Source organism: Lissotriton helveticus, chromosome 8 (genome assembly GCF_964261635.1).
Source record: "Lissotriton helveticus chromosome 8, aLisHel1.1, whole genome shotgun sequence".
Classification (NCBI taxonomy): domain Eukaryota; kingdom Metazoa; phylum Chordata; class Amphibia; order Caudata; family Salamandridae; genus Lissotriton; species Lissotriton helveticus.
In genome coordinates, this window is record NC_136069.1 from 860,772,395 (window position 1) to 860,792,223 (window position 19,829).

The window sequence follows — 19,829 nt, forward strand, 5'->3', positions numbered from 1 at the left end:
GCAGAGCCTATTGGGAAGATAGGAGCTACACTACAGTCTGGGCAACTATTACTAGTAAATCTAGGACATGACCTAACTAAATGACACACCTCCCGGGACAACTTAAAGTCTAGGGTGACCACCCTTGGAACTAATCCCACTGCTCCAATTAAAAGTTGATGGATCAAAGTAAAAGTGTAATAACAGGAAAACAAGGATAACCCCATTCCTACAAAATAGCTGGTGTAGCACTATGCATATCAAGCAAGAAAACAGAAACAGTGATCTAAGTGTGGTGCATATACTCTTCTAAAAGATAATTCAGACATAGTCTGTCCAGAAATCCCTATAGCTAAAATAGCTGAATCAGAAACTTAAACTTGAAAAACTAAATGATAGGAGACCATGCCAACGTCAATAGGCAAAGGTCATAAGTCATCTAACTCAGGAAACAGTGTGCACCTAATCCCTCTGTATCAATCTGTGGACCACATGTGTGCACCATCATACAGAACACTACTTTCCCTTCATTGGCAAAACTGTTTTGCAGAAAACAGGAAAACTATCCAATAGGTGAAAGATAGACAAGTGTAAAGTCAATCTGTAATAGCATAGCATACTAAAATCAAAACATCATGTATCACAGGGCATCAGATTACTAAAGCAGCTCACTAATTATATACTGCACCCTATGACTTTCAAACAAAATCATTTGCATATATCAAAAGGAATCAATAAACCAAAGGCCAAATTATGAATGTGGCACTGCATCTTTCAAACTGGAAAATCAAAAGCATAAACAGGACTGCAAATTTAACCCCTTCGACGCTCATGACGAGCTCAGCTCGTCATGGAGTTTCCATTGATTTCAATGGAAAGTCAATGGTCCTCCTAGCACACCCCTTAGCATCCAAGTGGTTAACATTATCATTGGGGCCTGTTTGTGGTAACTGCAAAGAGTGGCATAATGTCCATCTGAAATAGAAACATGGGAAAAAATGCAAGACTCCTGAATGCAGGCCAAGGAATTACATTATAGACTCCTTTCATTATAACCAAATACCAATGAGTTCTTTTAGATCATCACTTTCAAAAGTCAATAAAAAGAATTTGTTTTTTCACACCTAGGGCTATTGACTTTGTCACCCAAAAAAAAAATTTAGGGGGGAAATCCAAACATGATTATCAAAAGTTCAGTTAATGTACAAGTTCTCTTCTGTAGGAATCCATCATTGGTTTCTCCTTAGGAAAACAGTTCATTCTTGTAAGCCATAATTCTCCATCTTCATCTGCATCTGGTGCCAAGGAAGCACACCCTCCAGTCTGGTCAGCCTGGTACGTCTGCTTCTAATCCTGGATTCAGCCTCGGGGGAGGGTTGGGAAGGGCAACACTCATCCGAAAATAACAAAGCCCATCACTCCAAAATAAGAAAGTCACACTCATACAGGGCCCCCATAGATCAGCAATCTGGAACGAAAAACAAGTATCATCAATCTTGCAAAAACAGATTTTCCATTCAAAAAAGCACCCCAAGTGCTTTTCATTTCTGTAAGAAGAAAACCTCCTAATTCCTGAAAAGAACTCTATTCTTTAAATTTGTTTGGGCAAAATCCCAAATTTTTTACACAAGTCAGAAGGGCTGGGGCCTAGTCACTCCTCACTCCTTTGAGAAACAGCCCCTCCCTCTAGACTCCTTGCTCGCCTACCCCTCCCTTCAGAGCCATCCGCGCTCAGGAGCTGGCTCGGTTTCAATCATAACAAAATAGGAGACAGCTCTCTCTCTCTCTCCTCTGCTTCTCTAAAATTGGGTTATGGCCAAAGGGAGCCTTCACTCGCACAAGGCCCCCACCATCTGGTCTGAGGACGGGCCTGAGTTATCTCGTTCAAGGTTAAAAAAACAACTTCTGCTTTGTGGAGTTTCTCACACATTTTTAAATGAAACTCCATGCAGCTGGTATTCCACCTTTCTCCTCTCAGACAAGCACCGTATTTCTCTAACTAATGTAATCAAGTTCTTAAGCTATTATTTTTCTATAGCCATATGAAAAGTTAACCAACATTCAAAAGACGGCATTCTGCACTAGAGCAATTTTAAACTGATGTAAGGGATGTGAGTGTATTAAAGTCAAAATCAAAATAGAACCTCATATCCACCCTTGACTGTATACACGAACATCAAAATGTTTCAGAAACATAGTCACATGCGCAAAACAATTCTGTCATAACGGTTCACTACTTGCTGAAAGGGAAAAAATATTAGAACAACAATGCATGCAGACACATTTTTTTTTTTTATAACATGTGAAACACCATCAAATTAAACAAGGGGCAACATGTAATTTTGCATTGCATAACCAAGAATTCATAATTAAGTGTGCAAGCTTTTCCATTCTACCTATAAAAAGGGCCAGATTCATCACTTCATTTAAAAGCACACGGTTGCATTTCACCAATTAAAGCACATTCTACATTGAAATAATTTCATTTCCACAACCGAAGATTGCACCATCTGTGCACAGCTAAAAACCACCAAAACACCCCCTCGCAGTCCGACAGGTTGATTTACACCTCCGAGTCACACTCATTAAATCATGTGTTCAAAGGCAAAACCCACAGAAATCCATGGACGCATTCCAAACAGTACGTAAACTGAACACTGCTTCTAATCAATGCAAGATATTAACCCTTTGGCAGCTAAAACCTAAACCTTCCCCGAGCACAGCAGACACAAGGGAAATTCCTAGGACTTATCTCTCACGTTCTCACATAACGGTCGAGCTCCTTTTAAAAACACATTTTCTCCCCGAACAGACAGAAAGGATCCAACCCTTCCCTGCTCAATGGAACAAGTCATTCATAACCCATATTCAGAAGGCGCTATCCACAAGCAACTACAAGCTACTCACAAGGTGCTATACACACAGATTTAACAAACCATTCACCAATCTCAAGCACAAAGCGCTACACACAAGGCACACAAGCCTTAGTTAGAAGGCGCTATGCACAAGATCCTTAAAAAGATACTCACAAGTCAGAAGCACAAGGCGCAATTCACAAATAATTCAACTAGTCACTCACAAGGCGCTATGCACATGGAGTCAAAAACTATTCACAAGTCTCAAGCACAAAGCGCAATTCACAAATAATGCAACTAGTCACTCACAAGGCGCTATGCACATGGAACGAACAAGCTATTCACAAATCTGAAGCACAAAGCGCTATGCACATGGTCTGAAGAAGCCACTCATACATTTTAAGCACAAGGCGCTATTCACAAGAAACACAATGAGAACACGCTATTCACAGGCCAAATATACAAGGCACTACAGACCATATTTACAAGGCGCTACAGACCACATTTACAAGATTCAAAAGCCTTAATCACAAGGCGCTATCTACAAAGTTTCAAAAGCCTTAATCACAAGGCGCTATTTACAAGATTTTCAGCAAGTTATATCACAGAATACATTTCACACTTCACAGCATAAGTAAATGCAGCAAGCCAGGTGATAAGCAATGTACAAGCCTTTTTCATACACAAATGTACAATCTCATCAACACCAAAATGTAATTGGCTCCCTCACACACAGTCACCCTTCCAGCCTGACAGTTCAAACACCAAGAAGAAAAGCATTTCTCCTACACTGCATAAGTCAGATGCCATGATGTACTGCAATCTCCTTACACTCCAACTGTTCAAGCCAATAGGTCAGGGACCACACCTCACCATGCAATTCACAGACTGTTCACAGATGTCAAATTTTCTAAGGGTTTTCACACAGGTTTACGTAAACGGTTCAGTGACGCCAAATGTTCTGCCTGGTTTTTCAGATTAGATAGAACCAGCTCATCAGAGCCTTACTAATCAGCCAGAACGTTACCCTCTCCCCCTCCCTAGGACCTATTCACAACAGGTAACAACATATATCTATCACCTAGGAACAGGGAATTCCTAAGATGCATACCATATACCTCTTATAATATCAGCAATCGGCGGCCTCGCGGTCCCATACGAACCCAGACCTCTCTACCCAGACGGCAGTATCAGAATCGGCGGCCTCGTGGTCCCATACGAACCCAGACCTCTCTACCCAGACGGCAGTAATCGGCGGCCTCGCGGTCCCATACGAACCCAGACCTCTCTACCCAGACGGCAGTATCAGAATCGGCGGCCTCGCGGTCCCATACAAACCCAGACCTCTCTACCCAGACGGCAGTAATCGGCGGCCTCGCGGTCCCATACGAACCCAGAACTCTCTACCCAGACGGCAGTATCAGAATCGGCGGCCTCGCGGTCCCATACGAACCCAGACCTCTCTACCCAGACGGCAGTATCAGAATCGGCGGCCTCGCGGTCCCATACGAACCCAGACCTCTCTACCCAGACGGCAGTAATCGGCGGCCTCGCGGTCCCATACGAACCCAGACCTCTCTACCCAGACGGCAGTATCAGAATCGGCGGCCTTGCGGTCCCATACGAACCCAGACCTCTCTACCCAGACGGCAGTAACCGGTGGCCTCGCGGTCCCATACGAACCCAGACCTCTCTACCCAGACGGCAGAATCAGAATCGGCGGCCTCGCGGTCCCATACAAACCCAGACCTCTCTACCCAGACGGCAGTAATCGGCGGCCTCGCGGTCCCATACGAACCCAGACCTCTCTACCCAGACGGCAGTATCAGAATCGGCGGCCTCGCGGTCCCATTCGAACCCAGACCTCTCTACCCAGACGGCAGTCTCAGAATCGGCGGCCTCGCGGTCCCATTCGAACCCAGACCTCTCTACCCAGACGGCAGTATCAGAATCGGCGGCCTCGCGGTCCCATTCGAACCCAGACCTCTCTACCCAGACGGCAGTATCAGAATCGGCGATCTCGCGGTCTCATACAGACCCAGACAACCTACCCAGACGGCAGCATATCCTATGATTACCATTACATAAAGGGATCAGTCTCACTATTCATCAGGGGTATAGTACTACAATATTCTGGATCACACCATAGTTGCCAAATTAGATGATGTACAACTTATCCTTCAATCCAAGAGCTCCTCTCTCCCTTATTCAGTTATCACTTACCTGATCAGGGGTAGCATCTGTTCACAGTAACATCTGACTAGAAGAACAGGTTACCTTTTCATACAAGAATAAGAAGCACACTGGTTCACTATGCAAAGGTTCTTATCAAATATAAGCTCTCCTCTACCCCCTTGCTCAGACCCACATGGACGGGAGATGCATCCGTTCACCTGCACCTGACTAGAAGAAAGGTTAGCCTCACTAATAATAATAACTTCTGCACAATGGTTCACCAAGAACTAGGGTATCTTTATTACACAACAATAACAACACATAATAGACACATACACAAATCTGCAGGGTCTCTGTGAAGACCACATCCACATCTAACTAACAGGGACTGTAAATAGACTGCACACCGCTGAAAGGAAAAGGATTAGTAATAATGTTTCATGGGCACTAACATAACAGGACAGATATCACCTGATTAGTATGGAGTCTTGTTCTAGCTGTCATCTGGATTCCTCCCTCGTCTGTGATTCTCCTCTGCACTCTTGGACATGCATCTGCGCTGATCACTCTGCACTGGACACCTCTCCCCCACGAACTGTCTCCGCCTTCCAGCTTCAGTCTAATTGTTTCTGCCGCTCTGATAACCGTTCGCTCCACTAGCTTCTTCATTCTGTCTGATTATCTCTGTTCAAATGTCCAATTCACTCCAGCTGCTCTCACAGATTAGTATAACTTCAGTCTCTTCCAAAAGGCATCACCTCAGACTCCAGCTGATCACAACTCCTCCGGATAAGTAACTACTTCTAACTGCTGTCACTACTGCTTCTAGTTTCTCTCTCTCTGGTTCCAGCTCACTGGCTGTCTGTCTTCCCTCTGTTCCAAGCATTCACTGTCTCTTCTCTCCTGCTCCATCTCCTCTCCTTCTGCACTCTAACACTCTCCGTTCCAATCCACGACTGCACTCCTTCCAACCCAAAGTCCTTCTCCCTGACTCCGCCTCTGCACTTCACTAATATGGAATGCTGTCTCCTCATGGAAAGTTCCAGGCATCAGCCTGCCGCCCTCCAAATTCTTGCACCTCCCCGTACCAAGGACACATCCCCAGCCGGCCGGCCCGATGTTGTGTCTTCGGCACGAAGAAAAATACAATCCTTCGACAAGGGCCGGCCTGAACCGGTTCTCTCCAAGCGAACAACACCTCATAACTAAAACATTACCTTTACCCTGCAAGCATCTCAGTCTGCAGGGACAGAAAGCAAAATGGAGTCTCTCTAGTGCTGGGCCTTGTAGGCCTGAGAAGGATGAAATAACACTTAGCTCTATCAGAGTACCTACACAAACCATACCAATATGTAATATGAAGTCAAGACAACAGGATCCACCCTCTACTATAGGTAGAATCATGAAAGGACACATAATTATGTCAAAGCCAATAGGCAATAGATGGATTAGAGTCAACAATAAGGGATCTATCATCATATTAAGCAGCTATCCTCTAGTTTATGCTTCTAGGTATGGCAAAAAGGCCTTAAAAGGACCAACACAAGGCAAGAATAGAGATTCAGGATGGTAGCAAGCTTAAAGTCACCATCACTCATAAATAGAGCCCAAAAATCGAGCAGAACACACCCCCCAGCTTCCATTCTTCCAGACTTCTACCCTCGGACACACCTACATTACAGCCACACTTCATAAAAGAGGGCTATAACTCAGCCATTGTCTACCTTGGGGAAAGGTCCAGCTGGAGGGATCACCACCAATACGACGCACCTGACTCTTCAGTGAAGGTTTGTGACTGGGCCCCGTGTCTACTGGTGTAATTTCCTATCTGGGGGCTCATTACTCATGGCACCAAACACTGGCTCGGTGACTGAGCCCTGAATGCACTCCTTGTCTGGAAATGCCCCACTGGTTCCCGATGCTGCACAGAATCATCCACCTGGCACTCCCGCAGGGACAACCTGTTTCACAACGGCATCCCAAGATACTGCGCCACAACGAAAACTCTGCTTCCACTCCCTTCCCCAGCAACCTAGCTGCTCTCTAGCCCACTACCAAAGTGAGGCCTAGCGTATCACAACACTGCACCATGTGCACTTACCACTAACAACAGACTAGAGCCGCACCCATCGGGCGACTTCGGATCATAGATCGAGGGGACCTGAAGCAACGCAAGCTATAGTTCAAGAAGGCTGGGCGCGCAGGCGTCAATACCGGATCGGGACAAGCAGAAGGGGGTGACAGCCCGGACACCAATATGGCTGCACAACAAGGGCCCAGTCTGATTTTGGTGGAACTACATGCAGGATTTAAGGCATTGGACACTCAATATGATGCTCTAGACAAGCGCCTGGACGATAAGGGAGCATGGCTAGACTAACACGATGGCCACCTAGACACAGTTGAAGGCAGGGTATCGGACCTCGTAGATGGTGCAGCACAAACAACCAAATGACTGGATCATGTTGAAAAACTTTTAAAAACTGTTGCAATGAAAAATGAAGATTTGGAATCCAGGAGCAGACGCAACAACCTTCGAATAATTGGAGTGCCCAAATCCACCAACACGGGTCACCTTGATGGTTTCGTTGAACAAGTATTAGCAGATCTCTTTGGTAGAGAAACATTTTTCCCGGCATTCTTGCTGGCCTTCCACGTTCACTGGAATTAATGGCATCCTCAGGTACTTGGGACTAAGATATTGCATGCTGTACCTGACACGCTAAAGGGTGGACATTGACAGAAGCTTGGGGATTTTTGAAACACCATCAGAAGTGAACAAGTTCTGCCACACACTGTCCAAGAAGAAGATCATGCAAAGATCAACCTCTCCTACCAGATCACCATCTGGTTCCAGCTCTGTTGCCAGCTTAGATCTAATTTCATCAACCTCACACTGATGGACCTTTCACAATGTATAGGTTATCCTAGTAGATGAGGGACATTGTAGATTAAGCTAATATTTGCATGTTTTTTGCATGCCATAATCAATCAATAGACTTTATTACATATTGGAGGTTCCTGAGTGGTGTTGCCACTCCCCCCCCTGTGTTGACACACTATGGGATCTCCCAATAGTACGAGAGATGGGGATGTGTGGGCAATGTTCAAGTTCTAATACAGTTGCTTACACTTTAGATATTTCTCCATACTGTGCAACCACACAACCAGATTTACATCATGAACCCATTCTTTGACAATGTGTACTGACAGAAGAATTCAACAATTCACAACTCCTATATCAGCATCATGGAATATACAGGGACTCAACGACCCTCATAAAGGCAAACTGGTGATACAGCACTTGCAACAACACCATATATATATTGCATTCCTACAGGGAACTCACTTATCTCCTAAAACCCCTACACTCTTCGCCAAGACTTGGGGCCCACACCGGATTTCCATACTACTACATAAGGGGGTCCCATTTAGCCCACTAGAAGTGAAAAGTGATAGGGAGGGGCGATATCTAATTGTAATGGGTCACTTGCTGGGACACACCATCCCTTTACTGAATGTATATGCACCCAAATATAGATGACGCAGATTTTTTCTTGGAACTATAGACTCATAGCCTGCATGGAGATAACACAGTTATGCCTGGGAGGCAATTTAAATATTTTATTAGACCCTACTAGAGACAGCACTTCGTTCTCAACAGAAACAAAACCCAGAGCTCAACGTACACTTACGGAACTTAAACAGGAATATAGTCTAGAGGACGCTTGGCGCTACTTGCACCCCCTACAGGCAGCATACACATACTACTCGGCATATCACAACACATGGGCCCGTCGTGACTACTGGCTGTTATCACCCAGTATACTAAACTGGACAATATACATGCAACACCTACCCAGCACCCTATCGGATCATGCACAACATTAGTACAGATGTGCATCCCTCAGCAGGTGGATCTGAAAGCAAATGGAGATATCCTGACATGGCCCTTAGGGACAAGGTTTTCAAGTCAGAGCTGTGCCAAGCAATAGTAGAATATTTTGAACTAAACAAAGGTACTGTGTACACATGGACCAATTTGTGGGAAGCCTTTAGGGCTTATTGTTAGAGGGATCTACATCTCTAAACACGCAGGCATACTCAAAGACCTCCAAGCAAAGAACAACAACTACAGGAAATAGAGCAAACAAAAATATCATCCCCAATCAATGTACACAACAATCCGGGCCAAACTAATGACAGAATTTCATGAAGCTGCAGACAGGGAGGCATACTACTTGGGATAATACATGACTGAGAGAAGGTATGGGGAGGGTGATCACCCGGGGCGTACATTAGCACACACATTACAGCCCCCTAGAGGCCAGCCATATATACCTGCACTACAAAGACCTGACGGCACCAGGGCAACGGATACAAACCACACACAGGATATGCTACTCACCCATTACACCGACTTATACACTTCCTGTCCCTTTGAGGGTGCAGTGGAACTCAACAGGTATTTAGATGAAATACAATGGTATGGTTAGATAGTGCGCATCGCTTGTTTTTAAGTGAACCTTTTATCTAAGAGAAAATCACCCAAGCAATAGATGCCATGGATGTGTCCAATTTTTTTGAAACACAAGATGCCATCCCTACACTTAGTTTGTGTTGTGCTCGTCAATTCGAGCAACAAATCAATACTATTTGTAGATTCGTTAGGTACAGTTTATTTATACCATTTACTTTTTTTTGTTTGTTCATTTAGAAATTATTTTGCATGAGAAAAACACTTCACATAACACATTCCATATATACATAACTCAAAAATGTACATATAGACACAACATTTCATTCAATAAACATTACATTTACATTGCACATCTATTGTACAGCAAATATTCAATCTTTGCGTAGTATTATACATATATCATTTAAAGGATAAAGTCACGTTCAAAAGGAGATTAAGAAAGGTGAAAAAGATTTAACTAGACGTATTAATCATTGTTACAATTAGTCCAACAATACATGTCTCCTTTTTGCCAGAAAGGTGAAAAAGATTTAACTAGACGTATTAATCATTGTTACAATTAGTCCAACAATACATGTCTCCTTTTTGCCGACGCGTTTCAAACCCGATGATTCAATCTACGAGTTCTCATCAGGGCTTTATCACTTTTATCTACAAATTGTGTGCAAGAGAAAAAACATTAACACTCAGTTACTTTCTGTGTCATTATCATCCCTGTCATATTACGTTATGTTGTTTTATTATAAGCGATGTACCTTCAACCTATTTTGCAGCAGGTTGCCAGGTTTCACTTCTGCATTTCTGTCTTGTTTCTACTTTCTGAAAGATAGCAATGTTCTATATTTAGTTATTGTTTAGTTATAAGAATGGTGATCTGACTTTCTAAGCACTCGTTTATCTTACCCTTTTATTTAGGGTGAGTGGATCCAATCTTCGCCTTAATGTCGCTTTCCTTAGTTAGTTCCTGCACTTTACACAAAAGAGACCGAAGATGCACTTTACAGCATGTGTCTCCGTTTCGTGAGTCCCGTGTAGTGCCTGTTATTCTGCAGAAAAAATGCGTGTGTAACTGAACTTGTCCATTACAAAATGTGGCGCCCTGCCCTTAAGGATAAACATGTACCTGTATTTTGCGGGGAACGGCGTAATCTGTTCTCTAAGAGCTTTTCGATATATTGCCTAGTTCCTGTGTTTTCAGATTTTGGCATGGCGTGCTCTGCACTGGATCCCTAATACTCTCTCCCTCAACCCTCGGTATCTGCTCGCGGTCCTGTTAGGGAAACCTTCGGTTAGCGGCTATTTGCTGCATTCACTCTGCACCTTAGCAATTTTCAGTGTCTTCCTGCCTACTTGGTCTCGCCTCGTTCAGTGCTGCTGCCTTTCATTGACTTGACTTTTCATTAGTGCGCCATCTTGGGGGCTCGGGGTATATACACTAGTCACGTGATTGACGGAATGCTGGGATATGTAGTCCTAGAAACTTTTAGTTTTTTTGGGACGACTTTGGCTTCTCATGAAGCACTATATACCATTAGGGATCACATGTGCGTTTATAATCTAGATATTTCAGACATGGTATTTAAGCCAGTCTGAAAGCTGTTGAATCTCAGTATTAGGTATGCCTCTTTTCTCAGTAAAACATCATCAACATCTCTGGTATTTTTTGTTTGCGTCAATGTATACAGGACTGTCCATTTAAAATCAGTTTCAGTATGGCCCTTTTCCCAAAATGTTGGACCATAGGGGCATTCAGCACCTTGTTTTTCAGGCGTGACCTATGTTGCGTGATTTGAGTGTTCAACTGCTGATTGGTTTTTCCAATATAAATTGGTCGCAGCCACAGATGATGGCGTATACAACATTCTGGGTTCTGCAATTGGAAAAACCGTCATTCTTCCATTTGATGTTTTTGTGAATAAATTCACTCCCTTCAATCGTGGTACTACATGATACGCAGTTACCACATTTATGGTGTCCCCCGATTGGCTTTAGACCCCATTTTGAAAGTAAATCATGTTTAGGTTTATCCACCTTTACATCAGCACGCACTATTTGTTGGCCAATGCTGCGGTTTTTCTTGTATGCAAAAATTGGGCGGGGAAAGGGGCATTCTAGTTCCTCTAGCAGGTGCCAATTTTTTAGTATTATTTGTCGTATGTTATGGGTATGAGGGCCAAACGTGGTTACACATACCATTTTGTCAAGTTCTTGTTTTTCTTTACTTTGGAGAAGGCACTCACGGGGGGTGTATCGTGCTCTTTTAAAAGAGTGTTTTAGTAATTTTTTAGGATACCCTCTGGTAATCATTTCATCACAAAACATCTGTGCGTGTGCTTCATAATCTTCTACTTCAGAGCAGTTCCTTCGGATTCGAAGTAGCTGTCCATATGGTAGGTTGGTTTTGAGATTTCTTGGATGTGAGCTTCGGTGATGCAGAATTGTGTTTTGGATGTGTCCAAAGCACCAGGCCCTCAGTGGCTTTTTGGGTTGCTTCTACAAGGTGCACAAACACTTACTCACCCCCTATCTTTTAGAAGTATACCAGGAAGCTATGGAAAAGGGCATCCTCCCCCCCACCCTCCGAGAAGAAGTGATAATTCTACTCCCCAAACCGCAAAAGAACTGTTACACTGCAGATCCTGCCGCCTGTTGTCCCTATTGAATTTTGACAACAAAATACTCGCCAAAATGCTGGCCAAAAGGCTCTCTTTCATATTGGATCAGATTATTTCACCGGCACAATCAGGGTTTGTCCCACATAAATCGACAGCTTTGAATATATACACACTCTTTGCAGTCCTCATTAGAATTTCACCCACCCCCCCAGATGCTATTGGATGACGAAAAAGCATTCCTCTCTCTGGGATGGGCTTTTTTACATCCAGCACTCCAAAGAATCGGCATCCCAGGGATCCTCACTTCCATTATCCGTTTGCTGTGCACTAAATCCACTGCACATATTCGACTAAATGGAACACTAACCGAAGCATTCCAGCCCAAGCGTGGGAGCAGACAGGGATGCCTGCTATCACCCTTGTTGTGTGTTATCCTGGTGGACCCGCTAGTGCGTCTCCTACAGGAACGTCACATTCACAGGGGGCTTCAGCTGAAAACTGGACCTCTAATTATCATGCTGTATGCGGATGACATAATCCTGTATGTGAGACACCCCAGTGATAACCTTGACCCCATCTTTAGAGAGGTGGAAAGATTTGGGGTGCTATCTGGATTTCAAATAAACTGGGGCAAATCAGAGATATTACCACTGACTCCCTGCACCCAAACTATTGTCACTTAATATCCCTAAGTAAGATGTGAGGATTCTGTAAAATATTTAGGGATACACATCCATAGTGACCCAGACCAGATACTATGTCTGATCTACTGTAAAGCACTCAATAAACTGTTCAGTCAGGTGGAACGCTGGTTAAAACTACCAATAGCTATGGCAGGTAGAATTGCTATTATCAAAATGGTCATGCTTTCAAAATTCCTATACCTGTTTCATAACATACCTATCCCACTGGCCTCCTCTTTCTTTCCAACATTACGCACAATACTCCTATGCCGAGTATGGGGTAATAAACAGCTTAGGATTAGATGGAACACCTTGACCCTGCCTTACGAATGAGGTGGGTTTGGGGTGCCGATTTTTCAAATTTACAACTTAGTGGTACAATGTAGTTTTGCTAGGTATTGGTATCACCCGGATGCTAGAATCCCATACATCAAACCAGAGGCAGATCTCATATACCCTGCACCACTCTCAGCAATCTTGTCAGACGGTCTGAAACGCGATGCCCAAGGCATCCAAACTGCCTAACAACTAGCTTGTCAAGGAAGAAACTAATTAGATCCACAAGTGGCCACCTACTTTATTCACCAGCCCTCCCCCTGGCAGGTAACACTTGTCTACCCATCACACGCGAAGAAATCGTAAAGCACAATCTCTTCAAATTCTCTCCCGACACAATGGGAGACCTATTCCCCCAAGGCCACTTAATCTCCCGAACAGAGATGGATCATTTTATGCTACACAATCTACAAAACACTCTACATGCACATATCCCTAGCTATCCACTCGAGCCTCCAAAATTTACTCCATTGACTTTACTCATTAAAAATTCAGGGGATACATCAGACTTGTATCACATTACTCCCCACTAAAGTGTCTTGAACAAGAGAGGCATGGGAACGGGATCTGAGCCATGCTATAACCAATTTTTTATGGCAGCACTGTTGTACACAAATGTGTAAACTCTTTATGAACCACCGTCATAGGTTGCTATCTTTTAAATTCTTAAGGCGGGCATATATGACTCCCCACAGGGTACACCATATGGATAACGCTTGCTCGCACGCATGCCCTAAATGCCAGTCTCCCCATGCAGACTCCCTACATATAACCTGGACTTGCACCAAAATACCTGTTTTTTTGACAGCCGTATACATTGAATTATCACGCATGATAAAAACCAGGCAATCATACCTAACCCATTACAGGCTTTACTCTGGTTTGTACACCATGTCCCAAAGCAGTACGTAGATATGGGCCAATAGCTCTGATGTTAGCAAAATGAGAAATTGCCATATGTTGGGGTGGTAAACACCCACCGACACTGAAGTGCTGCACTGCTAGCTTGATGTATTGTAGTACCAAGAGTGACATATACTCTCAACTTCAACCGCCTACCTAACGCCCGAGAGACATTTGGCAACCACTCCAAACATATCTTCTAGAAACACAAGACGACCCTGACCACACTTCTGATTTGGTGATCTAACTAGAAATGCACATGGAACACCTGCCCTTACAGGTACATACATTTACGACCTTAGCCTATATTTGCTAAAGCGGTGGTTACAGAATTAACTAACGTTGCGAAATAGATAAAGTGTCAATATTGATAATAGATAAGGAATTATCATCAATGCTGCTTGAATTGTAAAATGGTATGGACTAATATCTGTTATGATCCTATGGTTTGTTAACTGTATGAAAAAAGGTAAATAAAGTAAAAATAAAAAAAGAATGAACCTCAGATATATGGGTAACCCCTACTGCATACAATGTTCAGCTGTATACAACTGTTCAGAGAAAATCAAGCTAATCCAGATAATCAGCTGCCATTACACAATTAATGCCCTGCTACAGAAAGCCTTTACTTGTACAAAATCCTTCAAGTCACCAAAACTATGGTCATATTTCTCATGGGTTTGCACCCCCCTTGTGCCACGCAAGGGGTGCAAAACCTAGAATTATATTTACCAAACCACGAAATGCTACCTTGCATTGCCCTACGTGGCTAGGTAAATGTAGAGTAATGCAAGGCAGCACAAGTCGCTGCCTTGCATTACTCTGCCCCAGAGACAGACGTAGATAAGTAGAAAAGTAGGAACTGTAAACAATTTTCACTCTATGGAGAGAGTTTACTTTGTATTACACTGTTTGCAGACAGTGAAACTTTCCTGAGAGCTATACCAATGATTGCGGATCAAGCCCAGTTGCGCCCCCTGCTACTCTGGGCACGCCTATGGCGTGTTCCAGAGCTAGCTTCTTATGCAGAGGCGCTCCGAGAGGTTATGGAATTAGAGGGCTAGTCTAAGATCAAATGGTTGAGGGAGGTCAAAAGGTTGTTGGCGGAGCTCGGGCTTGGTGATGCGTGGGCCGCAAGATCTGCCCCCCTAAAGCCACTCTAAAGAAACTATATTGGAGTTGGGTTCATACTAAACTTATAACCAAAACCAATCATTGTAACTCCACTGTGGCTCTTGTGAGGGTTAAAGACATGGTAGCCTACGAGTCATATCTGGATATGATTTCTATCCCTTTCGACCGGGCTCTGTACTTAAGTTAAGAGTGGGGATTTTACCAGTAGGCAAACTGACTTCCAGATGAAAATCCTCTCACCAGCTCTCACCCTTTAGTGCACTCTGTCCCAATCTAATTGAGTTGGTAGCCCACATTATCTTTGAATGTCCCGATTATCAGGCACCGCGGAGGCGCTGGCTTAGACCTCTATGCAGATGGCTGGGAACACGTCAGTATACTGTTGCACTTCGTATTTTAATGTCTGACACATCAACCTTGATTGTGTGTGGTGTGTCTAAATTTTTAGAGTGGTTTTTGTTGATTTGACTAAGAAGGCTTTCATTGGCAATTTAATTCTTGTTTTATCTAGCTTTATTTTAACATTTGTAATACACTGTGATTGCTGTAAATATTGCCCTTTTTTAGGATCATATATTTGTATTGTGACTGTTGTAAATATTGTGTCTTTTTAAATAATATGTAAAGCTTTTATGATATTTTTATATATCGAAATAAAGCCTATCAATCAAGTTTAAAAGTATCACTCAGTGCAAATGATGTCCAAAGAGAGACAATTGGCTTAAAATTGCCAGGGCAATATTTTTCAAAGTTTTGCGTTGCCCTTGCACCACAAGGGTGATGAGAAACCTAGATGAGCCTTGAGTTGCTTGGTAAAGCAACTTGCTGCCTTGCCTTACTCTGCCCCAGGAAGTGGTTCCAAGGGTGGAGTAAGGGTATGCATAGCACAAAGCACACCAATCATCTGACTTTAGGAACTGTCAAAGCTCTAGAGGTATCATTACAGCGCTGAGTATCCTAAGAAAGCTGAAATATCTAAAAAGTTATTTTTGAGCACTAATGTTCTGGGAGAAATTACTTTTCTAGGTATTATTTCTTTGCTCACTAATTTCCCATGTGTTTTTACTTTCATCACTGCACAGTTCAGTTTTTAGTTCTAAGGGAACAGCATGTCAAATTTTTAGTGGTGAACAAAAACGGCCAACTATGTGCAACATTTTATAAATGTGTGTATTTGCTACTGGGTAAAACAGTGTAGAACTCTCCAGCATAGCCCCAAAAGGACCCCATCCATGACAGATTTTGAAGACAGTCACATTAAATGTACATGTGTATATTGTGAATCTAAATGGAGATCCTTTGATCTACTTGATACCACTGAGACACTACAAGATAACTTCACAGATTGCACTGTTTAAATGGTAATAAGTGGATAGATATATTTTCTCCGCTCTTCAGAAATGACATCTGTGTCTGTGTTTGCGCCAAAATCAGTTTATTGTGCTTTAAAATTACATAAAAAAAGGTTATTTGTGGATGGCGATTTCTTTGTAAATATCTTTATAGCTCATTTAAAATGTGTAAGCAACACAATTATTATACATGGTTTCACTACTACTTTTCTCCTCTTTTGACTGTGCAAAAATCTTTCACTCATCGGGGCTAGAGCACTGTTTTTGCTTTTTAGTACCGCGGAAGAATAAAAGAAAATAGTGCATATAGATTAGCTATTTTTTGCTCAATGTCAAGTGTCTGCGCTGAAGCAAGATGTGAGAAAACTGGACTTTACTCCATGAGACAATTGCTCGTTTTTTAATTTTAGATTATTAAACTGATGAAATCAAAAATTCTCAAAAGACAAACAAGGCCCCAACATTACACTGGACGGCAATTTTGGGTAGTTCATACATGAGTCCGTGCGGTAAAACAGAAGAAATCTCACAGAGAAGGAAACAAAACAGGCGAGCAAAGGAACACGTTGTTGACATTCTTGTCCAAAAGTCAGATGATATAAAATATACATTTAACGTTTTTATTCTGCTGGCTACATAGCTGCTAAACTTCTTTTAGATATTTGAAGACATCATTCGACCAATGTTTGTTCACTCTTTGGTTTCCTTTTCTGCTCTGCTGTTTGTGTCTGTAAATCTTTTTTGATGTTATACAGCTCACATGTTTTGAACATACAGTCAATACAATGTCAGCATATATGAGTTTCTTTGGTAAAAGCTTCCTAAATCTTCACTCTGCCTAAAGAAATGAACACAGCATTATCTTTTCCAGGAAAGTATTTCAGATTTCCTTTGACCCAACGCCATTGTCCTATTACACAATGATTAATGGAACAACTTCCATTTCACCAGATACGATCCATACTCACACAATTCTTATAATAAATCTAATAACCTAGAATGCCAGAAAAAGTGCACAGGAAGCAACTAGCGAATCTCGATGGGCTTGTTAGGGAAAGGCACCTATTGTTTGCAAGTCTCAAGTTGTACTGGACAAAGAGTGTACTATGAAATGTGAGTATTTTATTATTATTTTTCCTAATTGCTCTGACAGATGTCATTGTAAACTTTACTTTTTAGTTTATTAAAACTATTACAATAGATACGATATGTTGGTGTAAGTAATACAGTTAACAAATAAAATTATTTAAAGTTCTGAGTATAAAGCATGTGCATATGGAATGTTTGTATCATTCTGAGTAGTAGCTGCATTCCAGTTTGTGCTTTCATGCCGACCAATTGAAGCCGCGCTGCACCGCGAGACGAGTGAGAAGTCCTGAGCTCCGAGCGGTGCTAGGCTCCAAGTGATTTTCAGCATCAAACCAGCCGGCCGCCGCTTCTGCCTGGCCAGCTGCCTCACCCCGCCTAACTTCACCTCACCACGCCTCGCCTTGCTGGCCTTGCCTGACCAGCTCGGCCTGCCCCTCTATTTACGGCAGCAGCAATGGACAGCGGCAGGCGCAGTGCAGTTTCAATGTTCCAACTAGCCACCTCGCCTAGCTTGACCCAGACAGCAGCTGCCCCCACAGACAGGTGATATCACACAGCAGGTAGCGCACAAGGGAAGATGCTGTTACCTGGAGGGGAGCCATAATCCAAGAGCACGACTCCATCCCTACACTGCGGGGAACTCTACTCAACATTGCGGCACACATTGCGGAACACATTGCCTCAGTGCCCTATATCCCAGCAGGTAAAGCAAAGCAGCATACAGAAGCATTCGGCAAGTGCCCCCTGCATACCCCGCTTGCCCCCACTAGCTTCCGGCTCCCTGCTCCCACTCCTGGCGGCACGTTGTTATCATTGTCCATCAAGGGGCAGTTTCTTACCCTAGCAGTGAACAGTACAAACCACGCCCAGCACCCAGCACCAACAATATAGAGGAGAAGTTCCTTATCCGCAGCTCCATCTGCAGAGACGCACAAAGCAGGAAGCGGAAAACACAAAGCAGAATGCAGAAAGAGTGCGACACAGATTAGCGGCGTAGCTGGAGGAGCACACCAGGGGTACATCAAGCACCAGACCCCAGAAACCAGGCATCAATTCCAACCCAGCCGCACTGACAAGTACAAGCATCAGGCAGCTCCAGGGACCAGAATAATAGGGGGTCAACAACAGCTGACATGAGCTGGCATGAGTTGGGGGGTCCGCAATAACTCCCCACTACCACAAACGTATACAACTCACTCAAATACCTGGCTAACAAACAAATCTGTCCTGACTAGCTACTTTACTGTACACATGGCCTCTACCAGACCTCCATTCCCAAATCAGAACAGTCAGAACATTCAAGCTCCACCAGTGTTCCCATTGAGCAAAACCCAGCAAAATGGGACCCAAAAAAAAGTGCTGACAACATACGACCCCTTTGGATCCTACCAACAGGAACCCCCCTATAAACAGGATTACGAGGAGCAAATCACTCACGGAAAGATGCAGAACTAAGGGGGTCGATTAGATACTTCTTCAGGACAAACGGCGTTGCTAGCATCGACCAGGACATTACTAAGGGCAAGCAGGAGTGACAGCCGAGAATACATCATGGCATGGTCGTGACCCGTGCGTTACTCAAGAAAACTGCACTAAACAACTGAGCGTACAGCCTTAACTCCACACTGCCGCACCACCTCGCCTGGAGCCCAGTAAAGAACAGGAAAGGGCCAACCTGGACTGCATACAACTCAAAAGCACACCAAACAATGGACTACCCAGTATACAAAATCTCTTCATATTCAAAGATAAAGGAAACAACACCACCACTGGCATGGCCCTCGCAACCGCACTGAGTGAAGCCGCCTAGTCAACATAAGCACCATAGTGGAAGAACTGGAAAACAGGATAGCCCAGTACTTGCTCTCCAACCAAGGTGAATGTTCCTGTTCCTGCTCTATCCTCATGAAAAAATGTGCATTGCTTCCCGAGATCCTAGCCGACATAGTAAAGACAGTCAAAGGAAGCAGGGAAACACAGCCTTTGAGCAACACAGACAACAGGACAAATGCAAGCGGCCACCATCTGGTGGTGAGACAAATAGAAGTAACTGAACTCAGCCCAAAGACATCAGCCTGACTGGACTAAAAAGGGGCACAAAGGTGCGAGGTCTCTGTCCATAATACTAAAATGGGACACGGAACACGAAGCCTTAAAAGTGGGATAAGCAAGAGCACAGACATCCCAGAAACTGAATCCCAAGATCTTATTCCCGGTAAAACCGGTAT